General features: G+C 44.2%; 1 protein-coding gene across 1 annotated transcript in view; it reads left to right on the top strand.

Moving 5' to 3' along the window:
• The first annotated feature begins 9022 nt into the window (after window positions 1–9022).
• The window catches only part of angpt4 (angiopoietin 4), a 30914-nt gene continuing 27850 nt past the window's right edge, over window positions 9023–12086 (top strand). Inside the window, exon 1 of the mRNA XM_030091819.1 lies at window positions 9023–9676. The gene's annotated coding sequence lies outside the window, so the exon portion shown is untranslated. The remainder of the gene's footprint in view (window positions 9677–12086) is intronic.

Below are 12086 nucleotides of genomic sequence, written 5' to 3'. Positions count from 1 at the left end.
TGTACACTTCTCCTTGTTGCACGTGTATTTCACCTTTCCCTCACTGCAGTTCTTTCCTTTCAGTTTAGCTGTACAACCTGGAAATAAGAGAAAGCTGTTGCACGATATCTTTGACTTCTGCATCATATCTCTTTTGTCATATGACCTCCTGAGGATATGTTTTTTCATGGGAGTCATCATCTGAGACCTGCTGCGACAGAGGGTTTCAGCCAGCAGCCTCCGGAGGCGGAGCCCCAAACGTTAGTGGGAATACACACAAAAATCAAGGAAATTCTAAGCTGGGAGGTTATTTGTTGTTTCACTGCTTCCTGGCAATAACTCTTCTCAAATTAGAAAGGTGGATTATTGCAGCTTTTTTTGTGAGGAATATGCATTTGTGGGATTAGCAGCAGATCTATGTTATCATATTTTTTCAGGTCACAATAAAGTCTTTAATCTGGAGAACTGAGACTTTAATGGATCACTGCTGTTTACACAGCAGGTGCCTCATGGTGAGTTTCTGACATCAACCATCTGTAGGATAACCATAAATATCAACAAAACAATGACTTCTCAAAGGAAAATAGTTGAAAAGATTGACTCTTCGAGTAGAAAACAGGAGTAAAATGCAAACTGTTCAAAACATTTGAAGAAGAACCGCAAAGTATTATTTGTTCAATCTGTTGCAAAGTGATTTGTTTAAGTTATTTTTATCGAAACTCATTTGATTCCATTCAGCGGCTGTCTCACTAAAAAGCACAACAACTGTTGAGTGAGTGAAGTGTGAACTACATGTTTTGTCTAAAAGCACAATAACTGAAGATGAACTACGTGTCCTTAATCGACTCCTCTCCTTGTGGTTAATTCCTCCTCAGCGGTTCTCATCAGACTCTTACCTGCTGTCAGGCAGACCAGGAGAAGATGAATCATCCTCATTTTGTTCATCTTGTCTGCTGAAATCATCGATGAGAAATGTTCAGTTCTCTGACTTGTACCAGTTCCTGGTTTCACTCTTTTTTCAAACCACCCTTCTTTTTTGTTTTTTTATCTCTTCCACTCAGCGCTGAGCTGCTGTCTCACAGTGTGGTGAACACAGTCGCCCCGAATGCTGCTAAGGCCATGACTGCCTCTTTTAACCTTGGCAGTATTAAAGATGTGTGAAGTTTATTACAGCCCTACTGACTGATGGAGCATCATGAGTAGTGTGGACAATTTTCTCTTAAAAATTAGTTACTAGATACTTTTTCAAAAAGTAACTGAGTTATAAAGTAGCTATTGCATTACTGTAAAAATAAAAACTCTGTTTAAATATGTCAAAGAATTTGGATCCATTCTTAATGGAACTTTAAGAAGCAGGTTCAGTTATTGGACACTGACATGGACACTTGACAGAATAAACAACAGGAAACACTACATTCATCTAAATTATTCAGATGTCGCTGTTTGATAATATGAGACCAGACACCAATCAAACTTGATTTGTAACTGTGGAGAGCATTTATACATCTGTAAATGATTAATAGAACACAGTCGATGTTTGTCAATAAATGTCTGTACTTCCATTTAAAAGCGTCTCTGAATGATCAGCGCTCTGTGGCTGTATCTCTCTCATGTCACACGACGCACTTTACAACAATGTGGTTCCTTCTTTCTGTATGTTGACATCATTTAGAACTTTCCTGACTGAGGAGCTGCAACAATGTATCGATTTTCAATGACGTCATCGTCTAATTTGACCTAGATAGGCAAATGAGCAGCTATGCAAATTATAACGATGTAATTTAGAACTTTGGGACTGAGGAGTCACAGCTTCCTTTCACCATCCAGAGACATATTTCTGAGGTTGCCTGGTGACCTTACAGTGTGTGTGTGTGTGTGTGTGTGTGTTGTGTATTCAATTAAAACTTATGATCAGATTCACACATATAAATACATTTTTCACAGTAGCAACTTTTTTCGATTTAAACGGATTTCAGTTTCAATCATTTTTGATTGGAATGTGTTTCAGTATTTAGGTTTATATTTACACTAAACTCAATTGTCAAATTCAACCCTAAAGTTCACTGTAGAAATGGAATCCGGTTTCCTGGTGTGTCCTGAGAGCTGCTGTTGTCGGCTGACGGTGGACTGGGGAAGTTCTCTGGACCTGTGGAGTCGGTGGGCGCCGCTGCGTCTTCTCTCACAGTGGAATCAGTGCCACCGTTCACTCGACCCAAACTGCTTCTGAGGTCAGCTTTGTAATACTCAAAGACAGAGGGTTTGGGAGAAAACGGTTTTCGTTGCAGTTCCTCCATCAGGCTTCCAGGGGAGCTCTTGTTTCTCTGCCCAGCACCCTTCAGAGAGCAGCACAGTGAGATGGTTTGAATATCCACACACTTACAGCTGTATTCACACAGCGGAGAGTCATCAGATTTGTACACAAATATCAACATTTAGTTATGTTCATAGTCAGAATAGCTTGTTTAAATGAACTTGATTCAATGTTAGAATGAAATCAAACAAGTGTGCAATTTATACACATGTAAAGACAATAAAGCCAAACCAAATTTCTCTTGTTTCTCTCTCTCTCTTCTTCCTCCCTCTCTCTCTCTCTCTCTCTCTCTCTCTCTCTCTCTCTGTTTGTGTTGCTATCAATATATCCATCAACCTCAATTTAGTTTGACTTGAAATCAAAGAGACATTCAATTAGATAACTAAATATTCAGGATGAACCAATAAAAACATGAAGGTCCAGTCTAGTTTCTAAGTAAATAGATAGATAGATAGATAGATAGATAGATAAGCTGCTTGAACAATAAATGAATAAATGAGTGTGTGACAATGTTGTGAACAGCGATAATATCTGATCTTTTCTTTGGATGTTTCTTTCTGAATCAGTTGTGTCTGTAGTTCTCACCAGCGATAAATTTGGTTCAGTTTGTTGTGTGTGTGTCTTGTTTTGATATCATGACTTGATGATTATAGCATTGTGATCTGCTGAGCTGCATTCATTTATCTTCATGTAACCTTTGAATGAATGTGAATGGATGAGCATCATGGATGGATGAGAATCACGGATCTGTTGTTAACAAAGAGTGCTAAGGTAAAAGTTAATGCATCGATTCAGATGAGACCAGCGAAGTGTTGGAGGACCATGAAGTCCTCACGCTGACCTCCACCAACACACCGTCACGTCACACTGAGACTCCATTCAAAGCCACGTTTCTCATGTCACAACACAGATCGTTTCTCCTGACAGTCCTGGGGTATCTGGGCCGAGCGGACCCGCCTCATGGTTTTTTGGCCAGAGCCGCAAGTTTTTAGAGACTGATTACATCCATCATCCACTCCAAGAGAAACACGGAACAATGGCTGAGTGCGTGTTCGTGGCGTACGGGCACGATCGGGATCGGAGAGACTGCCAGCCAATCAGGAAAGAAAACACAAGATTAGATAAAGTGTTTGGTTTTTTTTTTACATTTTGGTCTTTAGAGCAAATCCAAGTCCTCAGATACACACTCACACAGACCTGATTGTGGCTTTTAAAGACTCGGGCTTAGATTTTTTGTGATTCGTTAGTTATTTAAGAGTTGCAGGTAAAGACATTTTTAAAAGAGAATCAATGAAAAATAAATTTTAAATGATAATGATAATGATCCTTAAGGCACCCTAAATCAATCCATCCATCCATCCATCCATCCATCCATCCATCCATCCATCCATCCATCTAACCCTGGTTCACACAAAGATGGAACCGTCACGGATAATTTTCCTTGAAATGCATTCGTTATTAAAGCTAAGCCACATTTTACACATTCAGAGAATTCACTTTTACAGGGTTTTTTTTTCCCGGATTAATCATCGTGTGGGCCTCACAGAGCAGCTCATACCTAAAATAAACAGGCCTTTGTCTTGGGAGATAATGGCTTATTTTATGAAAATGTCTGGTAGTTTATATCCAGTAACATGTGAGTGTATCTCTGTGAGGAGAGGAATGCTTTCAGACAGGGAGTCCAATATCATATTCATTCGATCACTACTTTTAAAAGAGGTTTTTAATGCCGTCGCGCCTTCGAGGCAGCTGGAGATTTCTACACTTTGACACAAACGGAGGAGGATTTCCCACCATTAGTGATGACGGTGTTTATATTGTATTATCTGCTTCATTCTGACTGTATCATTGAAGTAATTTGAAGCCTGATAATAGTGGGTTTGAATGTTAACAGGGTCATTGAGGGAACACATCACACAGAAACTCTGTGAAGTGCTTAAAGTTGATTCATCCACCTGCTTTAGGAATAAATGTACGTGTCTTTAATGAGCGTCGTTCTGCAGGATTGTTTCAGTGGGAGTGTGACAGGATCAGTGTGTGGTGGTGTGTTGGGTCTGGACCGGAGGCCGAGGCGAACGCCTGTTTGACAGTTTCAGACTGGAGTTTGCAGCAGGCCGACCTGCAGCCGGCGGTTACTGACAGGCTTTTAAACCCCTGAGTAAACACGCTACAGCTCCCCAAACTGCGGGGTAACGCTAACCCTCATCCATCACATGCCTCCACATCACGAGAGAGAGAGAGAGAGAGTGTGTGTGTGTGTGTGTGTGTGTGTGTGTGTGTGTGTGTGTCTGCCACATGCTGAAAGAGGGAACCCGTCACATGCACTTTCATCTCTGTGACTACAAAGAGACGTTAAACAATGCAGCTTAATGTACGGCAATTTATGCCAATATATGTTGACATACCATCACGACCTTCAAACCACCGCAGGTCCCCACAAGTGCAAACACGCACACACGCATGCACGTATGCAGGTGCACGGTGGACTTTGCAATGGAAGGTTTGAAGCCGCCACCCTCGTTAGTTCTGGACTCTACCAATGGAAAGTTTGGAAGGAAGACTGACAGACCTCACTAAGCCCAACGTGGAGGAAACAACAGAAGCAAAGTTGTTCATCTTCCTCCTCGGAGAGAGAGGAAAGGAGCTCTGGACCGCTGGAGAGCAGCAGGACAACGGCCAGAAAGACAGTGAGTTTTATGACAGCGCTGCTTTATGAACACCGTAATCCCAAACTAAACGAGACTGTTGAGAGATTGTCAGAAACCAAGGACTAGACAAGAATACACACAAATAGGTCACTGATTTGAGAGTCTCGGCCAGTACACACCGCTTTGGTGACATGAAGGACTCACTAATAAGAGATTGCATCGTACGCATGTGGCACAAACAGCTCTGTCATGAGACAAAGAGGGAAGATTGAACCCTGGAGAGGTGTTCCGGCTTTCAGCTCAAATGTCCGACTTACAGCAAGAGGAGTGGAAAAGAAAATCGTTTTGGTTCAAAGTGCAGGTCAAAACAGGAGAAAAGTAAGAACGAGACTCAGGCAGGCTGCGGCAGTATGGATGTATGTGCTCGATGCCATAAAGTTACAGATAAGCAATTACAGGTTATTTTAAGTTCTGTGAGCATAAGACAAAGAGAGCAGAATGAAACATAATGAGTGTTTTTGTGCACAGTCACCACTCTGCCTGCCTTTATTGTATAAATCCTTCTGGACCTGAACAGACCTTTGAAGGCGTGCTGCAGTCTGTAACATCCACATGGATAAAGGATGGGTGTGTTGTCCAAAGCATCACTCTGCTCCACTGGCTCAACATTTTCCCATAATGCATCCTGGTGCCCCAGAGGTCAGTCTCACACACACACACGTAAGGTCACTCAGAGAGCAGAGCTCCTCTCTTTGCTCTGTGGTCCAGACCATTCTGCTGCTGGTTTAGAGAAGCTCTGACCGACAGAATCCTCACGTTGGTACATTTCTCTAATTTTAACGTGGACTTTTCCTAAATGTTCACCTGCTGTGTGAAAAAGCCGCCGACTGACAGCACCGTGTCATATAAATACCGCTGGCGGACGAGGCTGAACACGACGGAGCCTGAACATCCCTCCACTCTGTCATCACTTCATTCAGCTCGGAGTCTGTCAAAGCTTCCCTCTGTGTTTTTGAATGAGCCCGAGCTCCTCAGGTTTCATCCATCATGTGTTTTTGCAGGTGCTGAGTGTTAGGAGGTGTGCAGAGGGTCCTGACTTCATCCACCTCAACAGCACCACAACACCGCAAGGCCCAGACGTTACTTTATGCCCTGAACGTTCACACACGCCGTGTTTGCTTACGTTTACATTTACACAGCAGAGATTTCAGTGAAAATGCATCAGTTTTGTTTCAGAAGTTTCCCGTCATAAATGTATCTGGAGGTGAAGTTTCTTGCATGATTGAGGGTCTGTTCCGGGATTGCTCGTTAGCCTTTTCAGCTCAGTGATCGATGCAACACAGAACAGAAAACACACAATGATTTTTCGGAAAATCTTTCTCATGCATGCTTCAAAATGGAAACAGCAGATGACAACTCCTGCAGTGCAAACAGAATTCAGAGCATCAGATCAGACTTTATTCTCCTCTGTAGGTTCTTGAGTGATTCTGCAGATCTGGGTCAAACTCTGAGCCAGAATCTTCCTTTCCTCATACAGAATGGTCACCTGAAACCCTCGATCTGTTGATCGGATTCCAGTTTCACTCTCAGTGTGTTGGTACCACAGTCAGGCTCCACATTGTGTGCATGGATAGGAATATCTGTCCGTTCAGTCCATTTTGCTGCAGAACCCTCTCCTCAGCATCGAGTTGGAACATCCTGAGTTTAGCTGAGTTTTCTGTTTTGACGGAGACAAACAAACCTCAGATCCAGCTTGTATTGGGTAATCCTTCAACACTTCCACTGTTGGACTTCATTATTTGATCTGTTCTTTTCCTTAGTTCTGACTTGGCGACAGATCGTCCTCAATATTGCGTTGTTCTTTGTCAGTTGAACTGATTTTTCTGTGTTGATATGTTTGATAACTTCCTCCACCTTCTTGTCACATTAGATTTTGTGCTTATGGGAGCTCAGATTGAACTCCATCCAATCACAACATGGTGACTCCAAGCAAATGAACACATTTCAAGCAGATTGTTCTTTTGTAAATTGGGTTCAACCCAGTTTGGGGTTACTTTGTAGATTTTTAAATTCTTAGTTGTGACTAGTAAAATGCACACAAACCAAAAGTAGGATTGATCCATGATAGGATGCAGGTTAGCACACTTTAAGCAGTATGTTGGTAAATTAGGCCCAAATTTTGTCAGTTTATTATTTTCTTCACTTCTCATTTGACCTTTTAAGAAATATTCAGACCTTCTGTGTCACAGAGGTAGTTATGAATAAAGCATAAAGTTATTAGTCAAACTGATTATTGATAAAAGTCCTGCGTTTTCTCATTTGTGAAGTTAAACTAACTTCAAACTACCTGATAAGGAGGTTTGTTGGTGCTGAAGGTTTTGGTGGACGACTGAACTGGTGAGCGTGTCCAACGGCAGAACCAACAGGGAAAACCGAGCTGAACAGTGAGCCAGTGTGTCACGGTTCCCACAGGGGGCTCGCTGCTCCTGATACCAGCCTGAACAGAAGACCGAGGGGACGGAAATATCTCCCCACATGTTGTTCTAAATGTCCAAAAAGCGGCCGCGGCTACAATTATATTTTAGAGCACCGTGATGGGAATTTTTCTGGAACAAAGATGCTGCACGATCAGATTTCACTTATTTAACAAAATTTCAAAGAAAACAAACAATTTCCCACGCTGAGTCATCTGCAGAAGAGGATGCTGATGCTTGAGCTCGGTTCAAACTGGAGGTCGTCTGCAGGGGAAGCGAAGTGACGGAGGGACGTCTTCATGATGAAGCCGCTGCTGCGGAGTCTGAGAGAGAGCTGCAGGTGGAGAAGAGTCCATATACTGAATCTGGAGGTCTCACTGCACTGAAGCTCATGTTTGTGTCAAGGTCACCAAAAACAAGACGCAGCCTTCATTTTAGGTTTCTCAAAAGATGCAGTGTCTTTGTTTGGCACTTCATTTCTCTCTTTCAGTTTTGGCTGCTGCTGATTCGGATTCGTCTCAATAAACATGTCGGACTGTTTGATTCCGGAAACAATTGTCAATAATTCAAATGATTACTGATAAACCTGCTTCAGGGACTGTCCAGGTGTTATGGAGCCAGCGTTAGCAGCTCACGAGTTAGCAGCAAAGATCTGTCTTTGCATTTTGGTTGTTTGTGTCTGAGGACGGCGGTCAGAGCCACTGAAAGTGACACTTTTTAAAACGGTGCATTTTCACTTGAAACCCGAAGGAGCTCGGCGTTCTGCAGCTGTTTGCCCCCGGCTCTCCGTCCAGCCCCGTTCACATGAGAGTGAACTCCATTTGGGGCAGAAGCCACTCTGTGTCACCCCTCCACCCCTCCTCCACCCCCCCTCCACCCCCCCAATGCCCACCAAAGCACCGACCAGCTAACATTAGGCTGCAGCGACTCATCTCAACACAAACGGAGCTGTAACAGTAGACGGAGCTCCAAAAATGACGGCAAAACAAATAAAGATCCGCGGGAACTCGACCACAGCGGCGTTTCATCTCAGCTCCCAGCCAGGAGGAGATGAGGGAACAGAAATATTCAATTAAAATAAATACCACATTTTTAAACCCAGAAGAAGAAGAAGTGGTGAATGTTTGTGTTTGGTAGATTCTTTCTGATATTTAGCGGAAAGCCTGTTTGACTCCCTATCAAATGGACCACTCTTGTTAGTAGTTCACCAGCTACTGTGAGCAGGCTGCTGTACAGTGGTTTGCACTGTTTTCCTCTTGGCAAAGGAGCAAGGTTTGATTCTGGGCTAAGATTTTTTCAAAATTGTTCATATTATTAGATTTAATCGTGAAGCTTCTGTGGAGGATTTTCACTCTTCCTCAGCAGTTTCTTCTTCCTCTCCTTTTCTTCTCTTAATCTCACATGTTTCTTCTCTGTCAGGGTCTTTCTGGCCCTTCTTTACTCCCTGTGTTCATTTCTCCACACACAGAAGGGGCACTCCATCAGACCTCCCTCCTCCTCCTCCTCCTCCTCCTCCTCCTCTCGTCCCTCCTCCTCCTCCTCCTCGGTCTCAGATAAGAAGGGGGCAGAAGTAATTCCCCTCAGTCACTTCTCAAACCGCAGAGCAGAAAGACACATTTCCCTGCTGGTTCCTTCCATTCTCAGCAGATTCCTGTTGACTTTACGATCTTTTCTGGTCTTCCATCACTCCTCCTCCTCCTCCCTCTTCTTCTTCTTCTGTTCTCCTGTTGTTTCAGTCTGTGAAAGCATGAAGCAGCGGCTGAGTGTGAAGCCAGAAGACCCGTCCTGAACGAGGCCGATCATCCTCTGAGGCCGCTCTGATCTTCAGCAGGTCTGATGAGCCGCTCTGCCCGGTCCTCCTCCGTGAACCAGCGTCTCCACCTTCCCGTGAAGCTGACGGCGGCACCATGACGGCTTTCAGCGTCAGCTGGTGGCTGTTTGTTCTGCTGCTGCTCTGGACCCTGACGATGGCCGCGGAGCGAGGGGGAGCTCGGACCCCCAGGAGAGGAGGAGGAGGAGGAGGGTGTGGAGAAGAGGAGGAGGCTCCACCGCCTTCAGCACGGCCAGTGCAGCTACACCTTCATCCTGCCGGAGCTGGACGGGTGTCCGGAGGCGGCGGACGCGGGCCAGGTGGGCCAGCGGGGGGGGCTCACACGGCGCGGTGGTGCAGAGGGACTCACCCCCTGCAGACGGAGAGTGGTCGGCTGAGAAGCTGAAGCGCCTGGAGAGCACCATGGAGAACAACACGCTGTGGCCTGCAGAAGGTAAGACCGCACACGCCGCCTCTGTCCTCCGGGGGGCTCTTCTCCTCCTCCACATCGTCTCTTCTCCCACCTCCACATCATCTCTTCTCCTCCTCCACATCGTCTCTGCTCCACCTCCACAGTCGTCTCTTCTCCACCTCCACATCTTCTCTTCTCCTCCTCCACATCACACACGGTGGATGGAAAGAACAGGGCGCCGTTTACACATTTACAGAGTCAATGAAAACTCTCTAAGGTGGACCTTTTTGAAAACACTCAGACTCCATCTCCATGTAGACGGGGAAAACGCCATTTTCAGAAACTCTTGCTTCTGCGCATGCGCGCTACAGTCGCATTGAACCATTCAGGAAAGATTCATTCAAGACAACAGTGTGTGCTTTGCACTACTTAATGTAGAAAGAGAGTGTTTCTTTGTACATTTACAACTGGATCATATGTGAAGACAAATTTTACTCTCTTACATCCAGATACTGACGGGACCAAAAACAATGAACAACAGTTCAACGGTGCTTCAATATTTACAGTGTATTGTTCTCTGTGTGTACATATTGGTGGTTTTAATTACATAACATCAGACCATGTAACTGTGCAAGAAAACAACAGTTTTCAAATGCAAAAATAATTAATTTTCACTTGAAGCATTTCACATAAACTATTCAGCACCATGCAAGTGGAAAGTTTGGTGTGCAAAACCTCTCCTGATCCCATTAGTTTTACACGTTTTAAATGTATATCAGCCGACAATGTCACAAAAGGTTTGAGAAATGATCATTGACAAATGCTGACAATTATTAAACTATTATATTATACAAATAACTAAAAAAACCTGAAGCCATTATCATTCATATCAGAACAGATGCTAATAATTAAAAATGTATTACATTATTAAAATAGGATTAAAGAAAATTATTTACAACATATAACTGCAGCCCAATATTAATATTGAAATCAGCAATAATTCAGTAAATATGACTTTATTGGCTGTTTATGAATTTAATGTGATGAGAACATAACTGCAGCCAGTAAGGTAATAATGTGGCTGTGTGAATGTGACTGAATGTGACTGTGTGAAGTGTGACGAAATGGCTGTGTGAATGTGACTGAACATGACTGTGTGAATGTGATTGCCATTGTGGATTCAGGAGAAGCATCTCTTTGGCTTCATAGATTTCCAGTCCTCTGCAGCAGCACAGCAGCGAGTCAGAGGCTGATTGGAGGCTTGTTTAGCTTCAAAACAAATGACTGGCTTCAAATGGAGCCCGGACACAAAAAACAGGGGGCAGAATCAGAGCCACCTCCACCTCCACCTCCACCATCATCACCATCACTTCCACCTCCACCATCACCATCACCATCATCACCATCACCATCACCTCCACCATCACCATCACCATCACCATCACCACCATCACCATCATCACCATCACCACCATCACCATCACCATCACCATCACCATCACCACCATCACCATCACCATCACCAGCCACATCACCATCACCATCACCATCACCATCACCACCATCACCATCACCATCATCACCATCACCACCATCACCATCACCATCACCATCACCATCACCACCATCACCATCACCATCACCACCATCACCATCACCATCACCATCACCATCACCACCACACCATCACCACCATCACCATCACCATCACCATCATCACCATCACCATCACCTCCATCACCATCACCATCACCACCATCAGCATCACCACCATCACCACCACCACCATCACCATCATCATCATCATCATCACCATCACCATCACCATCACCACCATCACCACCACCACCATCACCATCATCATCATCACCCATCACCATCACCACCATCACCACCATCACCATCACCATCACCACCATCACCATCATCACCATCATCATCATCACCATCACCATCACCACCATCACCACCATCACCATCACCATCACCATCATCACCATCACCATCATCATCATCACCATCACCATCACCACCATCACCACCATCATCATCACCATCACCATCACCACCATCACCACCATCACCATCACCATCATCACCATCACCATCACCATCATCACCATCACCATCACCACCACCACCATCACCATCATCATCATCACCATCACCATCACCACCATCACCACCATCACCATCACCACCATCACCATCATCATCACCATCACCATCACCATCATCACCATCACCATCACCATCATCATCACCATCAATCATCATCATCAGAGGCTCCGATGTGTCTCAGGTTGTCTGATCATCGTCCTACTTCCCCTTCAGTCCAGGTTATGAATCCTTTTGGGACAAAAGAGAACCTTTTGACACTTTTCATGAGGTCAAATTAAAATGGAACCATGAAACATCTTCAAACTTTAAAGGACCTGTATCATCTTTTTAG

This window comes from Salarias fasciatus, chromosome 5 (assembly GCF_902148845.1).
Source record: "Salarias fasciatus chromosome 5, fSalaFa1.1, whole genome shotgun sequence".
Lineage (NCBI taxonomy): Eukaryota > Metazoa > Chordata > Actinopteri > Blenniiformes > Blenniidae > Salarias > Salarias fasciatus.
The sequence above is the reverse complement of the archived record's forward strand: the minus strand, read 5'-3'. Positions and strand labels throughout refer to the sequence as shown.